General features: G+C 34.5%; 1 pseudogene across 1 annotated transcript; it reads left to right on the top strand.

The window, feature by feature from the left end:
* The first annotated feature begins 210 nt into the window (after positions 1–210).
* Positions 211–27,981, top strand: LOC309793457 (large ribosomal subunit protein uL3-like; annotated as a pseudogene). Its single transcript has 2 exons — positions 211–366; positions 27,267–27,981. The product of its transcript is annotated as a large ribosomal subunit protein uL3-like (transcript).

Here is a 27,981-nt window from a genome sequence, read left to right as displayed (position 1 = left end):
TCCTAATGCCCCAAACCAGTGGATATGTTAGATTACACAGCAAAAAAAAAAAAAAAAAAAAGAAATTTGGAGATGTAATTAAGGTTGATAATGAGCTGAATTTTAAATAGCGAGATTATCTTGGATTACCTGGGTGGGTTCAATGTAATCACAAAGGTCCTCAGTGATAAAGGAAGGCAGGAGAGATTGTTGGAATTATATGATATAAAAATGACTCAACTAGCCATTGCAGGCTTTGAAGATAAGGAAGGGGATTTCAAGCCAAGGAATGTGGGCTTTGTAGAAGTTGGAAAGGGCAAAGAAAAAGATTTATCCCTTAGAGGCTTCAGAAAGGAACAGGGTTGTCAACAGCTTAATTTTAGTTCAGTGAGACCTAGATCAGATATTTAACCTACCTAAATTGTAAGATCATAAATTTGTGTTCTCTAAACCGCTAAGTCTGTGGTCATATTTTTTTTTTACACTGGCAACAGAGAACTAATACAAAGTGATTTTGGAACACTCAGGGTGGAGAAAATGATCAGAAATTGTGTGAGTTCTTCCTGAAAGTGACTTGTGAAACAAATATGATTGCAGCCATTGAGAAAGCAGGAGCAGTGGTAAGTCCTTAGCATGAGTGTGCAGGTTTCTTATTCTATGACTGATTATTTGAACCTTAGGAGCATACAAATTACTTCATTTTCTATATCATATCATATTACAGCAAAAAATGTCATCAAAAATTATATTAATGCATTCCAGGATCCTCCTTCTTCCCCCAAGTCATCATGCACAGACCTGTGAGATAAAGAATTCCATCTTGAGGAGGAGGAGAAATTGATCAAAAACGTAGACATTTTAAGTTAAGCAACTACTAAATAATAGAAATAGAAAAAATAGAAAATTTCAAGCTTCCCCTTTCCAGAAACTGGCACTCTACTTTCTGGAAACACCCAGCTTTTCTAACACCTCACAGCCTTCACCATGGGCTGTATTTGTGTTCCAGGGATGACATTGGTCCACAGTGCAGAAGGAGAAGTGGGATTGTTTCTGGTTTCATTGGATACAGAAAGCATCACGGCAAATTGTACCTCCCTATTGACTCAGCTCCACTGAGGGTCATTTCTCAAGTTACTGCTGGTCACTGCCTAGATCTGCTATAAATCTGCTCCCTTTATAGGGTATAGTTTACTCCAGATGGGCATCAGTGGGACAGAGACTATGGTATATGGGGGCAGTCATCTCTCTTTTTTAAAGCTCAGATATATATATATTTTTTCCCCACAGCACAAAGGATATGTCAGGATGTCAGATTTCTCTATGAAGTAGTAACAAAAGACATATTTAAAACCATTTAATATGTCCTCCTCAGGGTTATAAGAAAAAATAAACACTAACTTTTGTAAGTCCTTTTATAAACAAATCCCAATTCTTAGCCTTATTTTACTTATCTCTGGAAAGGCAACACATTTCTCCTTTTCAAACCAACACAGAATAAATCTCTGCTCTACTTTAGTTACTTCCTCACCCGCAATATCTCCAACACCCAAGCCCCACCTCAGAACATGGATGAACCCCAGTGTAAAGCAAGTCTAAATTATTGACCAGTATTTATACCATGGAAGGTGGTAGGAGAGGGTGGCGGATCCGAAGCTTCAGCAGAACAGTCCAGGGTGGACGTTAGCAAGCAAAGCTCTGTCACCTTTGAAGTGAAAAATGAGGATTCTTCCTGCTTTTCCAATGGGTAAATATTTAATTAAACATAAAACATAAAAATAACTCTTGAGCAGCAAATATTAATTCTCAGTGACTGTGCAATCTGAATCCAGAAAAATAATGGTTTTTACCAATGCCATATATACTCAGACCCCTGTTCTCAATAGGAATCATAGTTTATAGTATTATCCAGAGAAATCTCAGTGCTCTTCCAATGCCAGCAAGCACACATCTTCTTCTCTGGATCTCTTTATTAATTTTCTGAATTTGAGGCTAGGCTCTGGGACCTATTGGTATCAGAATGTGTATCTACTGATGCTTGCGTAAATATTGGGCCAAAGTTTGCCAATTAACATTGTTCTCTTCTTAGGCCATATAAATTTCTGGCCAAGAAACCCATATTCACCTCACTTTAGAGGAAGGTATATGTGAGAATATTGTATATATCCTCTCAAATTCTGTAAGTGAATATTCTTTTAGATAAAAACAGAATGCTGACAAATTTTTCCTGATGAGTAGTTTGTTTATTTTCTGAAATCATGACAGTAATTGGCCACAAAGGAGGGTGCAATGTCCAGGAAACACATCAGGTGACTTGAAAGACTGCTTCCAGCTGCTTCCCCATCTTTACTGAAAATCCTTATAAGACTCAGTAAAGGGTGGATCCATTTAAAAAATCCCCTTTGCCTCTTTTCTGGGCTATGTGAGCTATGATTGCAATTATCTTGGACCTCAACATTGTAAGTATGTGAGAGGTAATTGTTGCCTACTATAAGCATTCATATGTTAAAACTGACAGCTTTGATGTAACCAACTCCATGCACCAGCCACCTTGTAGAGCTGTAGTTCTGAGTATGGAACATCTGGAGCTACACGTTAATTGGTGGTTTTAATAGTTGCACAGCTGTTTGTAACATTTCTAGCTATGCTAATCATAGCTGCAATGATACTTATCAGAAAGCCGCACAAGAGAGGCCAATTCATGAGGATCAACAATTATTGACTTTTAGAAGGTTACATTGTATATTTCCTTAGCATCACATTAAGAAAAATCAAAATGCTGTGTGCTATCACTTATATTTGGAATCTAAAAAATAATAAAATGAATGTATATGTAAAGCAGAAACAGACTCACAGATATAGAAAACAAATTAGTGGTTACCAAATGGGAGAGGAAAGGGGGGAGGGGTGAATTAGGGATATGGGATTAAGAGATATAAATTCCTATGTATAAAATAGATAAGCAACAACGATATATTATATAGCATAGGGAAATATAGCCATTATCTTGTAATAACTTTTAATGGAATACAACCTGTAAAAATACTGAATCATTATGTTGTATACTTGAAACTAAAATAATATTGTAAGTCAACTATACTTCAATCAAAAGATAAAAGAAAAAAGAAAAATCAAAAGCATAGAAAAGAATGAAGCTAGTACGAATCTTAATTCATCAGTCTCTAAGTATGTTTGAGTTCAGAAACATTAACAGATTATTTCCTAAAATATACAACCCAACCCACTCAAAATGAGGGTCTATTACTGTGTTGCAGGAATTTTAAGGAAATGTGTTTATAGCATACATTTTGGCTGAACAGAAAAATAACAGTCATAATAATATAGAAACTGATTTTCATACAACAAAATATTGAAAGGCAACTACATTGGAAAAACAGAAAAGGGAAATTCAGGTTAGAGGTGGGTAAAGGAGCTAAATGTTTATACATGTTTTCACAAATAGACTGTACATTCTGGATAATACCAACTTGATAATATCTAAAAATGACAAATCAATAAATTATAAGTATAAGCACATTACTTATAAGAAAATAGGGTAGATACAAGAAGAAATGCAAAATTAAATTCACAGTCGGTTTTGGGGAGTGGGCTTGTGGGATGGTGCAGGAAAATGTTTTAATTCTTTATAAGGCTTTTAAAATGATTTGTCTTTCTGACAATATATATCATTTACTCTGAAAAAAAATGTAATCTGAAAGTAAAAGTTTCTCTCTCAATTTCAGCAACGAATCCAAGTTAGAGATACTAAGAGACTAAGGATCAATTATGGAATTTGATGTTTCTGGGAACAAATATTTTTTTGTATATTAGGACCCTCAGGACTCTCTCGTTACAGCTTTCACACCTCCTCACTGTGCCTTTTCTGTTCTATCAGTCAGAATTTGTCATCTTTCCTCTCCTTTTATTCCTATCCAAATTCCGTCTACATCTTCGGGAATAGCTGAAATATCTCATTTGTAAAGTGTTTTGGTTTTATTCCCCAACTATTTAGTCCCTTTAATAATCTTGGTGTGGAACAATGAAATTTGTGAAGTTCTTTTAACATTATATTACTCCATTCATTCTTCATTCTAATCATTTATTTGTTAATGCAACACAATTACTGAGTTTCTACTCTGAGGTACCCTGACAAGAATTGATGTTAAGATGTCAGCAGGATAGACAGGTTTACTGGCCTCATAGAGCTCCATGTTTTCTCAGGGAGGAAAGTAAACATAGAAGGTATATGTTAAAGATATTTTCTCTGTTTGTGGTTATTTAACCTTGTGGATGAGATGAAATCAGTGAAGCAGGATTTCAAGTTTAGAATCTATAATGAATATGTTTCAGCTTAAAATATACAATGAATCCAAAATTCAGCCATAACAACATAACTTATTAATCTCATTTCCTTATGTAATAAAATTATTAGCTAGACTTAGTCTTCCTCCCTTCTGCTCTTTTCACCCCCCCACCCCACCTCAAATAACACAGTCAAACAATCAAGAGCATGAAGCTGCTTCACTGCCTCTGCTCTGACCTACAGAAATGGGCTGGGAGTAGGTATACTGTAAATGTCCAAGGCTTATTCACAGACTGTGGCTTCTGAGATCAATCTTACTTCCATTCTCCTGTGCTGGTTTCCTACTGGTGTTTCACTTCCCCTTCCGTGGAAAGGAAAGATGACATCACTTGTAACAGTGCCACAGTTCAATGGGGATTCCTATCACTTTTGCTGTAAAGCACATCGATACTATATATATATATGTTTGAATCCTTGAGCTGTGACTCAAACCCAGGTCTTCTAGCCTCAAAACCTGGGTTGATTCCACTCCGCCATGCAACCTCATTTTATCATTCATTGAACCCCAATGGATCGCTAGTCTTCAAGGCCAATGAAAAGATCTTTCGTTATGTACAGTTTCCTTCACATGTAGTTGCTTGTTCAAATGAAAAAGCCACTACAGCCTTTCTATGAAAGTACTATCTCTAAATATTTCTTACTATTCCATTGTCACTTAAATATATTTCACATTTTTCTCAAACATTACTCATACCATTTTCAGGCAGACTGAAACTTCTAAAAGTCATGCTCCCTATGTCAAAGCCACAAGAGAAGTAAGTCAGAAAGCAAGAAAATATTGTTTCTAAAATTCCTTTGGTTCTCTAGAGTTTACATGAGAATGAGACATAACTTATTTATCATGAAAAATGTAAGTGGGCATTTGCTTTTCGACAGCAGCTGAGACATAAACCTGTACAAGACCGTCTGGTAACCTGAAACCAGTGGAATAGAACATTTTAAGGGTAAGCCATGGAGATATGCCCAGAAATGACAAATAAGAAAAGATGTTACAGAGTAAAATTCTAAAATCTGAAGTGAGAAAATACTGAAGAAAAAAGGGCAATATTTGAAATAAAGATACATAATGGATACTTTTTTCTCCAGTTTAATATTCATTCATTCAATCATCCATTTATTCAACAAATATTTATTGAGTGCCTACTACAGAAAATGTGGTGGTTTTGAAGATTTAAATACATTGCAAAAATGTAAGAATGCATAACCTAGGGGGAAAGGCATATTGAGAAACCTACAAAGAAAAAGCTATTCTCATAATTACCAAAAGTAAAAATAATTACCTGAACCTGAGTATAATCTTTAATTTTCTGTTTTTAGAAATGGTTGATTCTTTTTTACAACTTTATTGAAGTATAATTGGCATACAAAAACTGCACAAATTTAGTGCGTACAATATGAGAAATGTTGACATATGTCTACCTCCCTGAAACTGATCAAGAATTCATTAGTGATGCCTCTGGGTCTGGAATACTCCTGCTGTGAAGGTTTTTAAGTACAAATTCAATTTCAAACATGTATATTCAAGTTATCTATTATTGTTCTGGCAACTTTTATTAAGGTGCAATTGACAAAATTATAATGTATTTTAAACATACAAGGTACTGATTTGAGATACATATACACTGTGAAATGATTCCTACAATCAAATTACTTAACACATCCATCGTGAAACATAAAGTTTTTTTTTTTCTTTTTGATCAGAATGCTTAAGATTTACTCTCTTAGCAAATTTCCAGTATAGTATTATTAACTGTGGTGGCCATGGTGCACAATAGATCTTCAGAATTTATTCATCTTATACTCTTTGACCATCTCTTTATTTCCCTCACACCTCAGTCCCTGGCAACCTCCATTCTACTCTGTTTCTGAATTCAACTTTACTTTTTTTTCCTCCCCCCCCCCTTTTTTATAAAGTTTCCACATATAAGTGATACCATACAGTATTTGTCTTTATCTGGCTTATTTCACTTAGTATAATATCCTCCAGGTTATTTCCAACTTTCAAGGAATTTTCCCATTCATCTAAGTTGTCAAGTTTATTGACATAAAGTTGTTTATAATATTTCCCTAGAATTCTTCTAATATGTACAGAATCTACAGTAATAGCACACTTCTCATTCTTAATATTTGGTAACTTGTGTTTTCTCTCATTTTTTCCCAGTCTGTCTGACTAGGATTTATAAATGTTATTGATCCTCTCAAAGATATCCTTTTTAAATTTCATTATTTTTTTTCTCTATTGTTTCTCATCTTTGGCTGCATTGATTTCTGTCCAAATTTACTTTCTACTGCTTAATTTGAGTTCAGTTTTTCCTACATTTACTGGTTTCTTAAGATGAAGTTCAGGTCACTTAAAATCTTCCTTTTTTTTAATAGAGGCATTTCGTCTATAAATTTCTTTGTAGATATTACTTTATCTTCATCTCACAAAATTTGATGGCTTGTTTTCATTTTCAACCATTTCAAAATACTCTGTACTTACCCTTTGATTTCTCTTTGACTCATGGGTTATTTAGACATGTGCTATTTAGTTTCCAAACATTTAAGCATTTTCTAAATATATGTTGGTTGTTGTTTTTTTGGTCATTGAACATACTTTGTATGCTTTAAATCCTTTTAAACTGAATGAGACTCATTTTATGCCTCTGAATATGGTCTATTTTGGTAAATGTTCCATATTCCCTTGAAAATAATGTATATTATGTTTTTGTTAAGTGGAGTGTTCATATTTTAGTTTTTAAAAATGTATTTATGTTTTTCATTTTGGATAGTCTTTACCAATTTTTCTTCAAGTCCATTAAGTTTTCATTGATATGTTTAAAATTAATACCTTCTAAGGCATTAATTAATACCTTCCAAGGCATTTTTTACTTTGACCATTGTAGCTTTCATTTCTAGAAGTATTAGTAAGGTTTTCTTATCTTCTATGACTCTAACAATTTCAATCATTCTTTTACCGTTTTGATATCTAAAATTATAATAACTATTTAAATGCCTTTTATCTACTAATTCTGTCTTTTCTGCATTTTTTCTACAGATTAAATGTTCTCATTATGTGTCATATTTTCCTGCTTATTTTTGTGCCTGGACATTTGTGACTGGATAACAAAAACTTTGTGATTTTCACCTTTTTGTGTGCTCATTATTTCATAGTCCTATAAATATCCTTAGCTTTATTTGAGACATGGTTAAGTCACATGGAATCAATTCAATTATTCCAAAGTTTGCTTTTAAGCCTTTTTGGTGACATCAGAGAAATTGGATTAATGAGATTTCAACTCTGGCTGATGGGAACACTGGTACTGTGTGAGCTCTGAGAGTTGTTCCCTCTTCTTGTGGATGGTTCTCTTCTCAGAGTCTTGGACCGTTCCATCATACATCAGTACAGAGCAACACTCAGTGAGGACTCTAATGGGACATTATGTGGATCTCTGAAGTTCTTTGTGCAGCTCTCTTCTCTTCAAATCAGTATTCTGTGACCTTGAACTGCCTTGAACTATCTGAACTCCAAAAGCTCTGCCTTCTCAACTCAAGGAGACCTTATATTCTGCCCACGTTCCCACCCCCTGTAATCAGGAACAATTATATTACTTATCTCATTTATTTCCCCTCCATCAGTTATCACTGTCCTATGTTGCCTGATGTCTCATATCAGAAAACCATTGTTTTACATACCTTGTCCAATGTTTTGATTGCTTGAGGTGGGTGGATAAATTGGGTCTCCATTACTCCACCTTGGCTAAAAATAAAGACACTTGATAATTGATTAATTTTACAATTGGATTTTCTTGGTTTAGTTAACAGGTCACCTTACTCCATATACCATACCTTCAAAATAATTGTATTTTTCTTTCGTTTTTCAGAATGTCTTTTATTTTTGTATTATAATTGCATGTAAGAATTTAGTCATCAAGGAGCAGAAAGGTTTGTGGTATGTCACATGAAGTGGCATGTTTTAATGAGCTTGTTACAATGCTTACATTGGTATTCTCAACAGTACCCATGAGGGACCACTTCAGTGAATATCCAACTGTCTTTAAGGATTAGAGTGTCATGAAATATTTAGTATGGGATAGAAAATGTCCATGGGGACATGAAAACTAGTGTCCAACATTATAGTAGCATTCATGTTGTTTTAGTTAGGTCTTTGTTATTAAAAACAACAGAGACTTTCTCAAACAAACTAGAATGAAATAGGGATGGTGGTTATTATAACAATCAATATGGTAGACAGGAAATCATCCAAGAAGAGAAGTCCAGAAACTGGAACATGGTTTCATTGCCCTTAAATCTATGCTTTACTACTGTTACTATCACTATTTCCTCTACCTTTTTTGGTTCCCTTTCAGCTTCTTCTTGATACTTATTTCACCATCAACTAGCTCTGTTGTCCTCTATTCTATACTGTGGCTCTCCATCCTCAAGGTTCTGCTTAAACAGATTATCTTCCTTTTCCTTATTTAAACTCATTATGACATCTACACTGTTTCACCCTTGCTCTGTAGGTAGGGCATTTTTATTTTTATTCCCTTACCATTTTATTCCAGCTATTTTATAATTCACATTTGAAGTATCCCAGGGTAAGAATGCCATTGACCTAACTCAACTTTTGGCACAAGATCATGCCAAAACTGACAGTTTAGACTTTGATTTGGCTGCCTAGTGATCAAGTATGCAAACATTTAAAGGTTCAAAATATAGCCAATATTTTATAAATATAAATGGAGTATAACCTTTAAATTGTGAATCACTATACTGTAGACTTATACGATTTTGTACATCCACTATACTTCAATAAATAAATGAATAAATAATTAATAAAAGATGAAATCATCTATATAACCTCCTTAGTAAATATATGTGTGATGTAACTTACTTTAAAAGGTGCTATGAACCTAGAAAGCACTGTGATTCACAACTCAGGTACAGTTGTGAATGGATATGGAAAAGGCAGAATGGAATTAATAAGGAAATAGATTTTGGTTCAAAGGAATGACTGCCTGAAAAAAAGTACTATTTGAGATGTTTTACTTGGTATCCAAACATCGCATAAGGTGGTCTCTTTATGTTTAACCTTGAATTTTTGATTTTTAAGTATAAGATTATATTAGAATTATCACAAATCATTGGAATATTTTCAACTTCCATAAAAGCATGAGTGATGGCATATCTTCAAAGAGTACAATTTGGAGCGTGACTGCCAAAAATAATTTTTTTAAAAAAAGACACAGGGGGGTTTCCCTGGTGGTGCAGTGGTTGAGAGTCTGTCTGCCGATGCAGGGGACACGGGTTCGTGCCCCGGTCCAGGAAGATCCCACATGCCGCGGAGCAGCTGGGCCCGTGAGCTATGGCTGCTGGGCCTGTGCGTCCGGAGCCTGTGCTCCACAATGGGAGAGGCCACAACAGTGAAAGGCCCTCATACCACAAAAAAAAAAAAAAGACACAAGATTCCAATAACTTATCATTCTTTTCTACCTTATCGAGGTTAATTATTTAACATGACCAGAGGACAGGATGAACCAATTCCAGATGTTTTGCAAATAGCAAACATTTTCTCAGGATTGTTCTGAAATGCAAAGTTTAAATGTGAAAAACAATCATTTTTTTAACCTGACAGCTTTTCTTGTACCTGAAAAACTTCCAGAAAAGCATCTGATAACAGTTGTATCCCAAATGTCTCTTATTCACCCTCTGTTTTGTAGAAGGCATCATGCCTTCATCAATGATGTTTTTCTTTTCACAATTGTAATTGTCAGTCAGTCAACATCTACTTTCACCAAATGTCTGAAATGGTAGCTAAGGGGAAAAGATCTCACAAAATAGGGCAATATTCTCTTAAAGGCACAATATTATAATCTGTGAGATTAGTCCTAAAACTGAATTGTTAGCCTCTAAAGTCTAAACTAGATACACAGAAGAAAATTATTAAATGTTTATGTCAAAATATCCTGGTTGATCATATCACATTTGAAATGTTTTAAATGTAAAAGCTGTTACTTAAAGAGTTGTCAGAGAGGAAGAGGTGAATAAATTAAAAAAAAAAAAAACCTTTGCCAAATAAGAATTTTGAAAATAGTCTAAATAAGCACATCTTCAGGCAAATGTTTGCAGGTATCTTCTTGTGCTGAAAGAATTATTAAAATTAAAAAAAGAGTCAATACATATAGATGTACCCTACTCCGCAAGGAGAAGAACAAATGTAGTATTCAGACATTGGCAGGTCATTAAATTAAAAGCAATTGTGATAGTTAACTGTCCAGAAACAGAAATCTAAATTTGAAACACAGATGTAATCACTCTATGGAAAAATCTTTAGTATTATACACTTGACAGAAAGGACAGTTGACGATGTAGTAAAATCCTTTGCATTAAATCCACTCTTTTACCTCTGATGGAGATTCAGGCATCATCAGTTTTGGGTGCATAATTTGTTATCTCACATTAGATAGAGAGCTATGTAAGCACTTATTACACAGAATTGATTTCAATGGTTAGAGTTTTGACTTTGTTGCTTTAAAAATTAGCTAGTAATTTAATAACTTCCCATCAAGAAATTTCATTTTGAAACCTTTTTTTGTCACCATGAATTGTGTTGACTTAAAGAGAATATTATCCTTTTATAGCATTTTCCTTTGTGTGGGTGGGAGAAACACCTTATATCATTGCATTAGTTTGCTCACTGTATACAGATGTAATTACTCTTCCCACATCCTTTCAAAGATTTTAAGGAAAACAGCAACAGGAAAATTTGTAAGAATAAACATAAGGTAGAATTTGTAAAAGTTCAATAATAAATAAAAAAACTATTCATATATGCTGTATAAAAATAATAACCATTAAAAATTGTAATGAGAGAGATGCACTACTTTTTCCAATCTGTAATTTTTTTTTTTTTTTTTTTTTTGGGTACGCGGGCCTCTCACTGTTGTGACCTCTCCCATTGCAGAGCACAGGCTCCAGGTGCGCAGGCTCAGCAGCCATGGCTCATGGGCCCAGCCGCTCCGCAGCATGTGGGATTTTCCTGGACTGGGGCACGAACCCGTGTCCCCTGCATTGGCAGGCGGACTCTCAACCACTGCGCCACCAGGGAAGCCCTGTAATATTTTCTTTAAACCTGTGTCAATTGTCATTTTCGTTTCTCTGTTTTTTCTTCTTACATGCAAATACCATCACCACCACAATCATCATCTTCAACATGATGATAGGTTGTTTTTCATTTTCACTCAGAGCTTTTAATTTGTTCTCAGTTTCAATAAGGGGTTGGAGACATAGAACCTAGGAAAGCATTGCTAATGTATAACTTTCTAAAGGTAATAACATATCTCTCATAAAAATGTAAAATGAACACGGCAAAGATACCATTTAACTCATTAATGAAGCAATGTTAAAACTGGTTCAGTTGAGAATTTAAAGAACTACTTATAGAAATTTTAATAAACGAATGTTAGGATAAGATTGCTGGATGAGATACAAAACTGATTAATGTACAATATGTTACTAAACTATAACTTTTGTGGTGTCTTTTCTAGTGGAAATAATTATTTGCATCGCTACCCTGCATAAATGTGCAAGTTAATCTGTGCCCCTCCAGAGTTATAAAATATGCTAGTCGATCAAAAGGACAAACTCAGCACTGCATTGAAAGAACACTCAATAATCTCTTTTGTAATTTCCAAATTTTCATAATATTTTGACAGTGACTTGAACATAGCTGATATTTATTAAATATATGTGGAATTGGATAAATGGAGACCAGGTGGATCTTAAGTTTTCATGTGAAATTGTTGGGATATCACTGGTAAAAACAGTTCTGATTAAAGATCATATGATTGTTGTCAAGCAGGCTCCACTAGACAAATAGCAGAGTCAAGGAGGTCAGGGGACACAGAACAGAAGTGTAACTGCTTTCTGAGCAAAGCTGGGAAAATAGTCCTGGCTAACATATAAATGTCACTGCTCTTGTGATGTCTTGAAAATCTGAAAGAGCTAAAGGCATTTTGCAGGCTTCTGAAATTAGAAAGTACTTTTTGTTCTTATCTTGATGAGGATACTCCTATATATGAAGCCTCCTATAGATTGGGGCTTCTTTTTAATTCTTATGTTGTGAGAGAGAATTGATCAAAAGTTCAAATTTTTAGCATGGGTTGCCTCAAAAATTGTGTTTTGATTTATTTTCTGTCAGGGTTATTTATCTTTTTTCCTCCTAATATTTCAATTTAAGTTTGCATGCTGAAATTCAATTTACTGTCCCCATTTGTAAAGGTAAGCCTAACAATAGCTTCTTAAAAATCTTATTTAAAAAATGTTTAAAAATTAATAAAATTTGATTTCTATACTGTTTGTTTGTATTTTAGATTTCACATATAAGTGTAAAATATAGGGTATTTGTCTTTCTCCATGTTACTTATTTCACTAAATGTAATACCCTCCAGGTCCATTCATGTTGGCACCAATGGCACAATTTCATTCCTTTTTATGGCAGAGTAATATTGCAATAAATTTACACATATGTACTACATATACATGTTCTATATATATGTGTGTACATAAACATGCACACACACACACACACACACACACACACACCGCATCTTCTCTATACATTCATCTGTTGATGGACTTAGATTTCTTCTATGTATTGGCTAATGTAAATAGTGCTGCTATGAACATCGGGGTGCATATATCTTTTCAAATTGTCTGCAGATAAATACTCAGGAGTGAAATTGCTGAATCATATGGTAGTTCTATTTTTAATTTTTTGAGGAAATTCCACACTGTGTTCCATAGTGGCTGAACCAATTCACATTCCCAGCAACAGTGTACTAGGGTTCCCTTTTCTCCACATCCTCACCAACACTTATTATTTCTTGTCTTTTTGGTAATAGACATTCTAATAGGGGTGAGGTGATATCTCACTGTAGCTTTCATTTTCATTTCTCTGATGATTAGTGATGTTGAGTACTAATTCGTGTGTCTGTTGGCCATCATATGTCTTCTTTGGAAAAATGCCTATTCAAGTCCTCTGCCCACATTTTATTTGGATTTTTTTTATGTTGAGTTGTATGAGTTTTTATATATTTTGGATATTAAGCCTTTATGAGATATATCACTGGCAAGTATCTTCTCCCATTTAGCAGGTTGCCTTTTCATTTGTTGATGGTTTGTTTGCTGTACAAAAACTTTTTAGTTTGATTAGGTTCCATTTGTTTATTTTTACTCTTGTTTCCCTTGCCTTAGGAGACAGATTCAAAAAAGTATTGTTAAGACTACCAAAGAGCACACTGCCTATATCTTCTTCTAAGAGTTTCATGGTTTCAGGTCTTACATTTAAAGACTTTAATCCATTTTGAGTCTTTTTTTATGGTATGAGAAAACATTCTAGTTTCATTCTTTTGCATGTAGCTGTCCAATTTTTTCAACACCACTTATTGAGGAAACTGTCTTTTCCCCATTGTATATTCTTGCCTTCTTTGTCATAGATTAATTGACCATATGTGTGTGGGTTTCTTTCTGGGCTCTCTTTTCTATTACATTGAACATGTCTGTTATGTGTGCCAGTTCCATACTGTAGCTTTGTAATATAATCTGAAGTCAGGGAATGTGATACCACCAGCTTTGTTCCTTTTTTCCTCAAGATTACTTTGGCTATTCAGGGTCTTTTGTGTTTCCATGCTAATTTTAGGATTATTTGTTCTAGTTCTGTGAAAAATGCTGTATTTTGATAGGGATTGCAATGAATCTGTAGATTGCTTTGGGTAGTATGGACATTTTAACAATACTGATTCTTCTAAAACATAAACATAAGATATCGTTTCATCTATTTGTATCATATTCAATTTCCTTCATTGATGTTTTATAGTTTTCAGAGTACAGGTTTTCTTCCTCCTTAGTTAAATGTATTCCAAGACATTTTATTCTTTTTGGTTTGATTGTAAATGGGATTTTTTTTTGATTTCTCTTTCAAGTAGTTCATTATTAGTGTCTACAAATGCAACTGATTTCTGTATATTAATTTTATATCTTGTAACTTAACCAGATTTCTTTATTAGTTCTAGCAGTTTTTTGGTAGTGTCTTTAGGGTTTGCAATATATGTTATTATGTCATCTGCAAATAGTGACAGTTTTATTTTTCTCTTCCAATTTGGATGCATTTTATTTCTTTTTATCATCTGGTTGCTTTGGCTAGGACTTCCAATACTATGTTAAATAGAAGCGGTGAGTGGGCATCCTTGTTTTGCTCCTCATCTTAGAGGAAAAGCATTCAGTTTTTTTATCACTGAGTATAATGTTAGCTGTGGGTTTGTCATAAATGACATTTACTGTGTTGTATGTTCCCTCTATACCAACTTTGTTGAGAGTTTTTACCATGAATGGATTTAAATTTTGTCAAATGCTTTTTCTGCATTTATTGAAATGATCAGGTGACTTTTATGCTTTGTTTTCATAATATGGTATATCACATTGATTTGCAGACACTGACATGCTTGCATCACTGGAATAAATCTCACTTGATCATGATATATGATCCTTTTTATGTGTGATTGAATTAGTTTTGCTAATATTTTGTTGAGGAGTTTTGCATTTATGTTCATCAGAAATATTGACCTGTAAGTTTCTTTTTTGTAGGATCTTTGGTTTTGACATCAGGGTAATGCTGACCTCATAGAATGAGTTCAGAAGTGTCCCTTTCTCTTAAATTTTTCAGAGTAGTTTGAGAAAGATAAGTATTAACCCTTCTTTAAAAGTTTTGGTAGAATTACCCTGTGAAGCCTGAAATTTTATTTGTTGGGAGTTGTTTTTGTTTTGTTTTGTTTTTTAATTACTGATTCAATTTCATTACTAGTAATTGGTCTGTTCTATTTCTTTTTTGTTCAGATTTTGGAGATTACACATTTCTAGGAATTTGTCCATTTTTTCTAAGTTGTCCATTTTATTGGTGTCATTATTTTATTTATTTCCACTCTTGTCTTTACTATTTCCTTCCTTCTGCTGACTTTGAGCTTTGTTTGTTCTTCTTTTTCTAGTTCCTTTAGGTGGAATGTTATATTGTTTATCTGAGATTTTTCTTGCTTTTGAGGTAGGCCTGTATCATTATAAACTTCCCTCTTAAAATGGCCTTTACTATGTCCTGTAGATTTTTCAAAGTTGTATTTCTATTTTCATTCATTTCAAGGTATTTTTTGATTTCCTCTTTGATTTCTTTATTGACCAGTTGATTTTTAGTAGCATGTTGTTTAGTCTCCACTTGTTTGTGTTTTTTTCCATTTTACTTCCTGTGATTGATTTCTACTTCATACCATTATGGCTGGAAAAGAAGCTTAATATAATTTCAATATTCTTAAAATTATTGAGGCATGTGTTGTGACTTTGGATGTGTTCTATCCTGGAGAAAGTTTCACTTGCACTAGAAAATAATGTGTATTCTGCAGTTTTTGAACAGAATGTTCTACAGATATTTATTAGGACCATATGCTATAATGTGCCATTTAAGGCCAATGTTTCATTATTGTGTCTTCTGTATTTTCTGTATCTTTATTGATTTTCCTGTCTGGATGATGTATCCTTGGTTGTAGAAAAGCAGTTCTGTGAGTCTTTTTGTCATTTCCAGCAAGAGTTGCTCTATATGTAGTTGTAAGTTTAATGTGTTTGTGGGAACAAGTAAGCTCAGTGTCTTCCTATTCTGCCATCTTGATCCTGCCTCCCACTGCCTTTTGTTGGAAAATAAAGCCCTTGCTTCTTGCCAAACGATTATATAGAAGCCTTAGATTAGACAGATGTCTTATAGCATAATGCTTGCCCTCCTTAGGATGCTATCAAATCTCAGCATTACTTGGGTCTGCTAAGGGATAAGAGTGAATATAAGCACATGAGCTTCAGGACCTGGCTAATATACTGGGAAGAACCAAGATATTCTATCTAGGAATGGATTCTGAGAGTGCTGGATCATGGAGATTAAAACATATAACAGGATAAGTAAGAGTTTGGTAATATGAGACAGGTGTAGCTCTTTTTTTTTTTTTTTTTTGCCGTACACGGGCCTCTCACTGTTGTGGCCTTTCCCACGCGGAGCACAGGCTCCGTATGCACAGGCTCAGCAGCCATGGCTCATGGGCCCAGCTGCTCTGCGGCATGTGGGATCTTCCGGGACCAGGGCACGAACCCATGTCCCCTGCATCGGCAGGCGAACTCTCAACCACTGCGCCACCAGGGAAGCCCTAATTAACCATTACTTCTTAACATTTAAGTAAATCATCTTTAGGACTGACTGACTTTCTCCAGTTTTTAGACCTTGTTTCCTTTGACAACTTGTTATGGCATTTCCTACAATTCTACCTGAGCCAAGGCTCAGTCCACAGACTGAGGTATAGAAGCTTTTCTAAAGGTGGAACAGCCACTTGAAATTACACAATTATTTATTATGAAACTTTTCACAGCATACCTTATCTTATTTGAACCATGATGTGGGATTTTTCTCTTCAGGAAAATCAGATCTTTTAGCATATACCAAAAAGAATAATGCTTGAGGAAAAAAAAAAAGCATAGCTTTTAAAGTTGTATCCAGAAATGATAACAATAACACACCAACCCAGGGACCTCTGATTCAGATTAAGAATATTGCTTTTATTGCACTATGAACTATACCTTTTGGCTCAAGCTGAGACATTTAGCAAATAACAATGTTACTGTTAAGTGCACGTTAAAAGGAAACTAGGATATTTCTTTGTGTAGAAACACCAAAATTGAGAACATACTGTAATCATATTGCATTTCCTTATGGTGCCATAGAGAAATGGACAAAGAACAAAAATAAGTGTAGGTAAAACCTTTAGATATACTGTAGAGCTAACTTATATAAAAGGAATTTAATATAGAGACATCTTTATAACAATCAACATTGCCTCAGGAAGATAACACCACAAACTGTTTTATCTGCCATGGAGAGAGTACTGCAGAATTTAATAAATGCATTGCAAATTCTTTGCAAGCAAGGCAAAGTAAAAGTTAGTATAATTAATAAATGATGCAATGTTTGGCTAGAGATCTGTGTTCAAATGATAAGGTTGGCTATCTCGTGAATATGTTAGGTATTTATTATAAAATATAGCTTTTAAATATAGGCTTCTCTGTAAGATCATACTTTCAACTTATTTATGACACAGTTGACCTTAAGAGATCAGTATGCCCACATTCTTATATTCATAAATGACCTTATATACATTTTTCTAATTTTGTTTGTATTTGTGATTTTTAAAAATACTTCAGAAAAGATGATATCCTGGTCCACCGGGGCTATAAATTACCTGACTATAGAATCACCTTCAACTTCTCTCTGGAGAGATTTCCTCTGAAACACAATCCAAGTTTTCCTAGGTTCTGTATCATGCATAGATATCTAATATGACATGAAAGATAGTTATTGGATCCTTTTGACTGCCACAATGAGAATAGTCACCTACCTCCCTATTCCAAGAGATGTTGTTTACTATAATTGAATGGAGCATATATAGGTACTGTAATCAGATAAATCAGTATGAATCTACTCCATAACTCTTGAGGTACGTTTAAAAGTCTATTAACCTCACTGATACACCCTCCTGATGCTATCACTTCCTCCACTGTAAAATGTATAAAATGTCCCCCACTCCTGGTTGCTCTGAGGATTAAATGATAAGAACATGCAAAGGGCCCAGCATATAGAAAGTATTAAGTGAATCTTCTTTCCAGTTTCCTTTTTTTGTCCTGAAAAATACACGACATGAAATTAAGTCTAATCCAGCCACACAATTGAAATAAATTTTCTTATAGTAAAACTTATGTTTGGCTTTATTTTCTACCTGAGTACTCCTCAAGTTAAAAAAACAAAGAAATCATTGACTTTTGAAAAAGAAACCAACCAATTGTTTGCAAAGTTTGTACCATCTAGAATGGAAAATATCACAATTTATTTCCCAAGCATGTAACAAATGAGGGCATTCCTACTTCTATGATGTTCAAACTGTGTAGCCCAGTCAAGCAATGTAGGAATGTGTTCTTAAATCTGGAAAAGGGCTACATCTTCCTTGGAGCTCAGAGAATCTTAGGATGATAGTTTCAGATACCTTCTTTCTGTAATGTTACCAAAATCAGACAGAAAAGTTTAGAGAAATGGAATGTATTGCTTCTTTATTGTCTTAAAAATCACATATCTGATCAAGCTACACCTTATTCAGTCTAAATGAGGCAACTGGTCTCTGTGGATAAGTGAGTAGTGGGGGTCGGAGCTTGCTGTGTTGTGACTATTGCAAAAGGAAAGTATTCCACAGAAATCCTGTTTATAGAAGGAGTACTCAGAGTCCAGTGGATGATGATCCTCAATGCTTTTGTAAAGCCTCTTGTCCTGTGACCAAATGAATGGGAAAAAAAAAACAGTGTGTGCTTCACTCATATGGAGGAATCTTTATTGTGTGTGATAATATGATTAATATATAGTTGAGTTCAATAGCAGTTCAAATAAATATTTCTTCAGCACCAACTATAACCAGCATTATTCTAGGCACTCAGGATAGAGAATTAATGAGCCACAGTCTTTGTCTTTGGGGAGCTGATAGTCTAGTTGAGGAAAAGGCTTAAGGCAGAAATTTTGACTTGTTTCAATTATAACTACATGATCTGAAGGCTAGTTCCACATTTTAAAAAAGCTTAGTAAATATTTTTATTATTTAAAAAATAAATTTAAGTGAAAAAATTACCTGAAAAACACATGTCAAATAAGGCTTTATAGGAAGACTATGTTTTTTAGCACTTTATCTGAAAATATGTCACAGGAATTTTAAAAGATAATTACTATTTTAATAGAACCACCATAATACATTATCACATATAAAAATATTAACACATCTCTTAATATATTGCCCAATGGCTACCCAGTGTTCAAATTGCCAATTGCCACATAAATGACATTCTTTTTTTTAATCATCATTTGTTGTTTAAAATCAGAATCCAAATAAGGTCTGTTCATTTTTATTGGTTAATAAAGCTCTTATGTCTCTTTAGTCTACAGATGTCCCCTCTTCCTCTCTTCTCTCTCCATCCCTTTATCTCTCTAATTTTGTCATTTATTTGTTAAAGAAACCAGGTTGTTCATCTTAAGTGTCCCATATTCTGGGTAATGTTCGATACTTCCTTATGGCACCGATGTGGTGTTCTACCAGAGTCTCTGTATTCCCTGTAAATTGGATCTAGAGTTTCATCAAATCCAAGTTTTAGTTGTTCATGGAATTATTTTTGGCAAGAGTATTGCATAGACAGTGCTGTGTCCCTTCATAAGAAGGTATACACGTCTGATTGTTTCTCTTTTTGTGGTAGCAGCAGCCATTGCTAATAGATGTCTCAATCCATTCAACCATTAGGGTTGTGAAATGGTGATATTCTAGTACCTTCATCTCGTCTTCCTTTATTAGCTAGAATACTTCTATAAAGAGAAAAATCTCATCTACCATTTGGTTTCCAGTGGAAGAGTACATATAAAAAGTCAGGAAAAGAGCTTGATACTTTAACTTTATTTGTAAATTTTAAAATAAGTTCTATCACTCTTAACCAATTTCACTTCTCTTTTTAATATCATTATGATCTCATGGGTTTTAATATATCTGATGCCTTTTATCCTTTAGATTTACTATGCTTATTAATGTGCAATTTGTCCCATTCCTGACCAGTAGAAACTTCCCTAGTTCTCTTAAAATCTTTTTAATACAATCATAGCCTCTGTGATAGTCTCCTTGCATTCTGGTCATTACAAAATAATCCAGGGTGGTTTTTTTTTTGTACATTTTGTGTGCCAGACTGCTAATGAGCCTTAGTTCCTTTTTAGTGGGAAATGATATTTAGAGACCACAGCATGTGTACTAAGGTTGCTCCTTTCTACTGAGTTGATAATTGACCTTTTCAGTGTACAGAGTGAAGAAATATGTTTCTCTCCATAAGCATAAAATACATCGAGAATACATATCCATACTGATATTTCTAAATCAGTTTCAGAACCTAATCTCTTTAATCAAATATGCATTTCCCTTTTCTGCTGAGAAATTCAAATTTTCAATATTACTGGAAATCAGGGAATCCAGGCCTATTTTACTTTTGTAAACAATACTTTACAATGCTTAGTTTCTTAGTGTAATTTTCGTGGAACAGAGTTTGCATGGCTCCAAATTCTACTATGATTAATAAGAATAACAATGAATACACTGAGCTTTTACTATGTAATATTATTTAAACTTTATAATAACCCCACACAAAGGTATTATTCCCAGTTTATAGGTGAAAAAATTAAAGCTAAGAGATGTTAAGCAATTTAAAGAAGGTGACACTATTATTAATGGGGATCCCAATCACTGATTTGTCTGACACTAAAACCCACAGAGTTAACCAATTATTAATGATTATGCTATGGTGACTGTTTAATTAATAACATTCTCCTTCTGTTGTAATTATCAACTGATCCAAGCCTATTAGCCACAACCCTGGTGGCATTTAGAGCAAGTAAATGATTTAGGTCTCATGGCCTATTATTTCACACATGCTACTTAATTATATATGCATGTGTGTGTAACAAGCAGGGCATACCTTGGGAAAGTCAATAAATTTTAGCTTGTGGTATCACATGAGTTGTTTGACCATAGGCTCTTCTTGATGATCTGATATGTTCTTGAGAGGAAATTTGTAATGCTCTCCTAGGAAGCAGTTTTAAGGTCAATTAGTAGATTTATAAACCTTATTTTTACATATTTTGTTAAAAGACCAGCTGAATTTTGTACTTCCAGGCATTGTTCAAATATTGGAATGCAGCAGTTTTAATTGGCTTTAAAGTTTTAGGAGAGACACGATAATATTCATTTCCAATTGATTTTGAAATGATAAATGTTCAGAGTATAGAGTACTGTACTTGAATTATAACAGTGAACAACTAAATTGGGTAAATGTTATCTGTTCCCCCTGCTACACACTGCAAAGAGGAGCACACAAAATAGAGGCTCTAAGTCTTCCCCTTTCACTAGCTTCAGGAAAAAGTGGTACAATCTCTTCAAACTAATCAGAAGGGGTTGGTTGTGATCACATCTCCAAAAGTGAAATTTTTATCTCCTAAAGCAATAAGAGGTCTGGCCATACGTCTTCCTAAAGCCTCCATTGATGAGACTACATGAGGACTTCCCTGCCACTAAGGGAACAAGTTCCCAGGATTGGACTGCTTATAGCACCTGTCTCCAGCATTCCTTCTGAACAAATACCTGCACCAGTTTAGGAGATTTAGGGTGGAAATCATAAAGGTGGTGTGAGTGCAACTATTGGATACATTCCTATGCCTTGAGTAATACTATTTTATGTGAGTTAAAGAAAACATAATAATGGGCAATGACTATAGAAATAGAACTTCCTGCCATAGTTTTCAGTGTGTGTACTAAAAATAACAGATTTATGTTTTTATTATGAGGACAAATCAACGAAGGCTACTGCTATGTCCGTGTGAAACTCTGTAGTAGAATTCCACTAAGGAGGTAAAATGCACTGCTGGATCAATTTTGTCCTATTGTATTTTAAAAACAACAAATATCTATTTGCATGCATTGGGGATTAGGAGGGAAGGATCAGTTTAAAAAGGAGCATTCAAATGCTAATATTATCCAAACTTTGTTGTTTAAATATTCTGCCATACTGACTCCTTATACCAGCTTCTTAAGACAGTTACTAGAATTCCCCACTTTATAGATAATCTCAATCTTAATAAAACCTAGAAACGTGTCACACTTTCAGCATACAATATCTCAATTAAGCCTCATAAAAATTCCTATAAGGATAACATTATTATAATTCCCAATTTATAGATGAAAAATTGAGATCCTCAATGATTAGATTAATTGGTCAAAGTGACACAGCTAGTAAGGATTAGAGCTGGGAACTTAATAAGCCATCTTGACTCTTAAAAACCCATGCATTACTTGACCTTCAAGCAAATGTGAATACAAGGGCTCAGAGAAGGTAAGTCAATTCTAGATAATTTTAAATATAAAATCAAAAGCCCTCTTTTCACTGTAGCATGCAATTCCATAGATAGCACAAAATAGACCTATGATAACTTCATTTACATTACCAATTACATATTTTACATTTATAGCACACTCTATAATAAATATTAATTAATATAGCACCAAGCAATGACATAAAAACTAAAGAAAGGCAAAGTAAAAATTCAAATTTAATGGAATTAAGCAGGTGATGTTTTCAGCAGAAAGGGAATTTTTACCCAGAAAGAAAGAAGGAAGTGAAAATGAGAAAAGGGCATTCTAGGTAATTTTTTTTTCATGTCACATTTGAGAACATTAGAGAAGCTTACTAAAATGGAGAGATGAGAGCTATTTCAGGTATTACAGTAATGTTTCTTCATAGACTCTTCAATGGATCTTGAAGAAATTGAAAATTGTCTTAGAGAAGATCTTATTTATCAGAATTAATAAACCCCTCATAGGTAGCTTTACCTTATTTAACTTAAAACATCCCTAAGTGACAGGAGAATTCTTTAAGATCTTCTAACACATGTAAGCAATATATTTTTCTAAGAAGAGGTAAGGTTGTGCCACTCTTATTGCCTTTAAGGAAAATAAAAATAAAAAATAAAATCTGTACAAAGTTAAATTGAAGTTAATTTACTCCAATGAAGACTTCAAATTTCACCTAGAAATAGAAACATTAAATTTTATAAAGTGCTTTCTACATTGATGATATTTCAATTATGAATTGGGGCACAGGAGTCTGCAGGCAGAGCATGCTCAGATAAAGAACACTATTTGGACCTTTACTTGCTTACATTCCTCATTCTGTACATTCTCACATTCTGACTAATTTTAATGTCAACCACACTTTCTCCCACTTATAATCAATTTCTTGCTAAAAACACTTTTCTTCTGTCTATGGCCTTGTATCTCCTTAGATCTACTCAAATTGATCTCGGAGAGACAGCAGTGAGTGGTCCTGAAGAGAGATCTTAGTTCCCTGCCCAGGAATTGAACCAGGGTAACCTGGATGAAAACCAGGAATCCTAGCTGCTAGACCACCAGGGGCTAGAGGCTAGAGGCAAAATGGTCCTGGCTGTTTCCCCCATTTGAAAGCAAGAATGTTTCAAAGAGGTAAAAACTGTAAAAACAGGTACAAAGTTTATTATTAGAGACAGAGCACAAAGTATGGGAGAGCACACAGAGAAAAAGTTTATTTCTTTAAGTCAAAAGCTAGGCAGAAATATACACTGGAAGAGTAGTGCGGGCATCCTGAATGAGGAGCGCAGTAAGGAGGTGATTTAAAGCACTTATATAGGACAGTTCTTCCGGGTCTTTGTTTACCTTTGGCCAATTATCTTGTTTCTTTTTCCACATCTGACTGGTCCCAGGACCCTTCCTAACACGTGTGCGCAACTTTTCGCTAAGATTCATCCCACTTCAGAGGCCTGTGGGTGCATATCCACACTTACTATGGGGTGGTGCCACCCTCCCTTTTTGACCCCCAAAGAGCCTTCCTGTGTATGTGCAGATAGAGAAGTTTCCCTTGACTTCAGTAGTGGTCATCTTATCTCTTTACTTCAGCAGAGCTCAGCTTCTGCCACTAGCTTTGTCCTTGGAGTGTCTGGGTGAGAACAAAGCTTTAAATTTTACTCCACTTGACAAACACCAGCTGTCCAGCACAGGGGCCCATCTATCTCCTACCTCAAAATTGCCAGTTTCTCGTGGTTTAACCTTCCAGTCCTCCCGTCCTGAACTGTAATTTCCTATAAAGCTTCTCTAGAGGCAGTAGACTTCTGTTCTTGCTATTTCCCCAGCTTGGTTCTTCATATTTTCTTGTCTTTACTGAACCAATTGTATTGAGAGATTATCAAAGAAATGGAAGCAATGGTCTGTGTCTGTATTGGGTGATGACACAGGAAATGTTGAGTTGGGCTTGTCTGCAGAGAATTTTATGTTAATAAGCAGAAAGTAACAGAGAAAAGAAGTTTTTGGCAGAAGTTGAGGTAATATCTTGATCCAAAAGGATCATCCCAAAGGCCTAGGAAGAGAGTGATAATCATAATACAAAGCCAAGTGATGAAAATCAGAACACCAGATTAAAGCAAGAATATTAATTCTGTTCATCCATTCATTCCACTTACCATGTGCCAGACACTGTTCAGGGAATCTTGCAGATCATTTTTAGAATTCTGCCTACCACACCTCAGTACCTTATTAATATCCAGCAGCTTGAAGGTACTCTGAACTAGATACTGTGCCCCCTTAACTAAAAATCTCATAATGTCTTCCCATTGACACATGTTATTGTTTATGGACAAATGATTCAAAATAAAGAATGGAAAGTAGAACCTGAAAAAAATTCTTACCAAAAAAAATGACTTTTTAATGATTACTCAGAGCTGTGGCTCTTTAGAGAGGCTGGTCACAGTTCTGGTTTAAGTGCAGAAGATGCTGTATGAGGCTTCTTGCAAGCTGAACAACACTGAAAATCTTTATGTAGAAGCATTTTGTAAATAAATGCTATACAAATGAAAGTTATTATCATGAAGAACTAGCCAATTTTCTTGTGTCTTCTGATTTTTCTTATCTTTCCCTATTGATAGCATTTACTGTTCACTCCATGATGAATATAGGTCACAATGTGGCAGCTTAGAAAGCCATTAGAATGCTGACAGTCATAGGGCAAGCTTTCATTCTAGTTTGTATGTCATTCTCTGAAACTCTGATATAAATAGAATTTTAAAATTCAGGACCACATTTGTTTTTATTTATTTATTTTATTTTTTCAAATGTTAACAGGATATTCCTTCTAACAGCTTTGCCAAATTATTCTCTCAAACTTCAGATTGCATTCTCAATATTGAATTCATGGAGTTATGTTTTTCTATTCCTCTTCCTGTTTAAGAGATTTAGCCTCATCACATTTTCCATTAAGTGGCAACTCAAGGGTCAGAAGGTAGAGAGTGAGCCTTCTCAGCAAAGCTTAATAATAAGGTAGGAAAATTAAGACTCTTTCAACCTTGGCAAAAGTAAAAAAAGTAATTATCTCATAAATTTAATTGATATATGCAATCAGTGTAAATCATTCTAAACAAAATATCCCCTCCACCTTTACAATAGGGATTTTTGCAGGAAATACTTATAACAGTTTATCTTATTTGGTTGACATAAGCCCAGTCTTACACTAGACATCCAGGAGTTTTAAAATTTTGATATTTTATCATTGTGTGAGAACTGACTCTGGGTTGGACAGATGTTCTATAATACTTCCAGGAGACAAAAAATCTTATTTGAATCTTCAACTACAGTTTTTAGCATATTGACCTGCCTCTCTCCACATTTTTTACAATCTATGATTTGTTTATCAGTTTTAATTTTATGTATATCTTGAGCTTTACCAAATTCACTTAGAGATAAGCATGAAAAGTTTTATAAATAAATAATATAGTAATTCTTAGACTTTGCATAAATTTCTCATGTATGAACTGAAAAGCAGATGTAGGGGGAAAACTCAAAACGTAATCCATAATAAATTCTAACAAACATAACTATTTCTCAGGAATTTTTATTAGAAATTCTAGCATACATTTACCATGTTTGAGCCTACCTTTCCAGGGTTCATTTTTATACATGTTAATTTTAGTGTACGCTTTATTCTTAATGAACGAATCTTGTCTCATAACTGAAGAAAGAAGGAATTATGATGAAGATTAGTGTCTAAGAAAATGTTTCATAACCAAAGAAAATATGTCAGTACATTAGATATTTCTAGGAAATGAATAGTCAAAAGAATAAAAAGCATAAAATTATTTATTTAAAATAAAACATTTTTTAATTGTTCTTTGAGTGTTAGTCAATCACAATCTGGTGTTATCTACAGCCACTGGACTTTGTTTGGAGGTGAGGGTTACATTCACTGTTAACTGATTTGTTCATATGTATTTTATTTCTTTATCAACACAAATTTCCCATAAATAGTTTTAAATGCTTGTTTATGTGAATATTTTCCAAAGTTCAAAGAAAATTCTTAACTTGAAAAAATTGTATTTAGATAATTCATTCTTAATTATTCTTGCCAACTTAGTCAATGCATCCCCTGATCAATGAATCTGCATTAATCCCTCAACATTATTTTCTATTTCTATGTTCTTAGTGCCTCTTCTCTGATTTCACAACTACTTATCAAAACAAACAGCTTATCCTGTTTCACTGCTCTCAACATCTTTCATAATTGTCCTGTGATGTTTAAAGTTGCAGATAATTCACATATGAAATATACTGTCTTTAATGTATCCCATTTCCTCAAATTATCTGCTTTCAATGAAACCTGAAATCTAATTTAAAACAAAGTTCAAAATAATATCTGTATAGCATCCATGGCAGTATTTTCACTTTGAAGATTTATGGCATGCTACAGCCTAGCTTTTTTAACAGGAATGAAAAAAGTAAACATCAAAAAGAGGGGATTCTAGCTCAAAGTAAGTTGAGAACTCATAAGAAATCACTTATTGGCTTTAAATTAATCCATTCATTCCAGTCTTGACTAATTGCTTTCCAGAATAGTGAATTTCAAGGTACAATTTCATGGCCACTATCATTATTATTGGAAAACAATGGAAATGTGAATGATATTATGACCAAAGGCAGATACACAATTCCATTTCCAAAATGGCAGATTCTGGAAAGTTATGTGCTATTTTTAATAAATTCGAGAACTGATTGTTAAAGTAATGGGCAATGACCATGTTGGATAAAAAGTGAGGATAATTGAGAATCAACATGAGTTCCCTGGGAGGAAATTAATCCAAAGTAACATAATGTTGCTCTACAGGCAGCATCCAGGTGAACAGAGGCACTGGGCCGAAAAACCGGACTGGGCTGTCAAGAGGCTATAGTGACAGGTCCCTATGATTCAAGTGCTTGGGCAGGATGAGATGATTGCTGTCATTGGGGTGACCAAGGGCAAAGGCTACATAGGGGTCACCCGCCATTGGCACACCAAGAGCTGCTCCATAAGACCCACCAAGGGCTTCATAAAGTTGCCTGTATTGGGGCATGACATCCTGCCCTGGTGGCCTTCTCTGTGGCTCAGGCTAGGCAGAAAGGCTACCATCACCACATTGAGATCAACAAGAAGATCTACAAGATTGGCCAGGGCTACCTCATCAAGGACAGCAAACTGATCAAGAAAAATATCTTTACTGATTAGGATCTGTCTGACAAGAACATCAAACCTCTGTGTGGCTTTGTCCACTATGTTGAAGTGACCAATGGCTTTGTCATGCTCAAAGGCTGCATGGTAGGAACCAAGAAACAAGTGCTTACCGTGTATGAGTCCTTACTGGTGCAGACCAAATGGGAGACCCTGAAGAAGATTGACCTCAAGTTTATTGATGCCACCTCCAAATTTGGCCATGGTTGCTTCCAGACTGTGGAGGAGAAGAAAGTATTCATGGGACCCCTTAAGGACAGAATTGCAAAGGAAGAAGGGGCCTAATGTCAGAACAGATTGCACAGCTGGTAGAATCTCAATAAAATTATTTTCCAGTGGGGGGGTGAAGTTACATAATATTCTTTCTCTGATAAATTTTTAATGTTACTGATCAGCAAATCACT

The sequence above is a fragment of the Mesoplodon mirus genome (assembly GCF_964341445.2).
Source record: "Mesoplodon mirus genome assembly, chromosome: 18".
NCBI classification, from domain to species: Eukaryota; Metazoa; Chordata; class Mammalia; order Artiodactyla; family Ziphiidae; genus Mesoplodon; species Mesoplodon mirus.
This window is presented reverse-complemented; position numbering and strand designations above follow the sequence as displayed.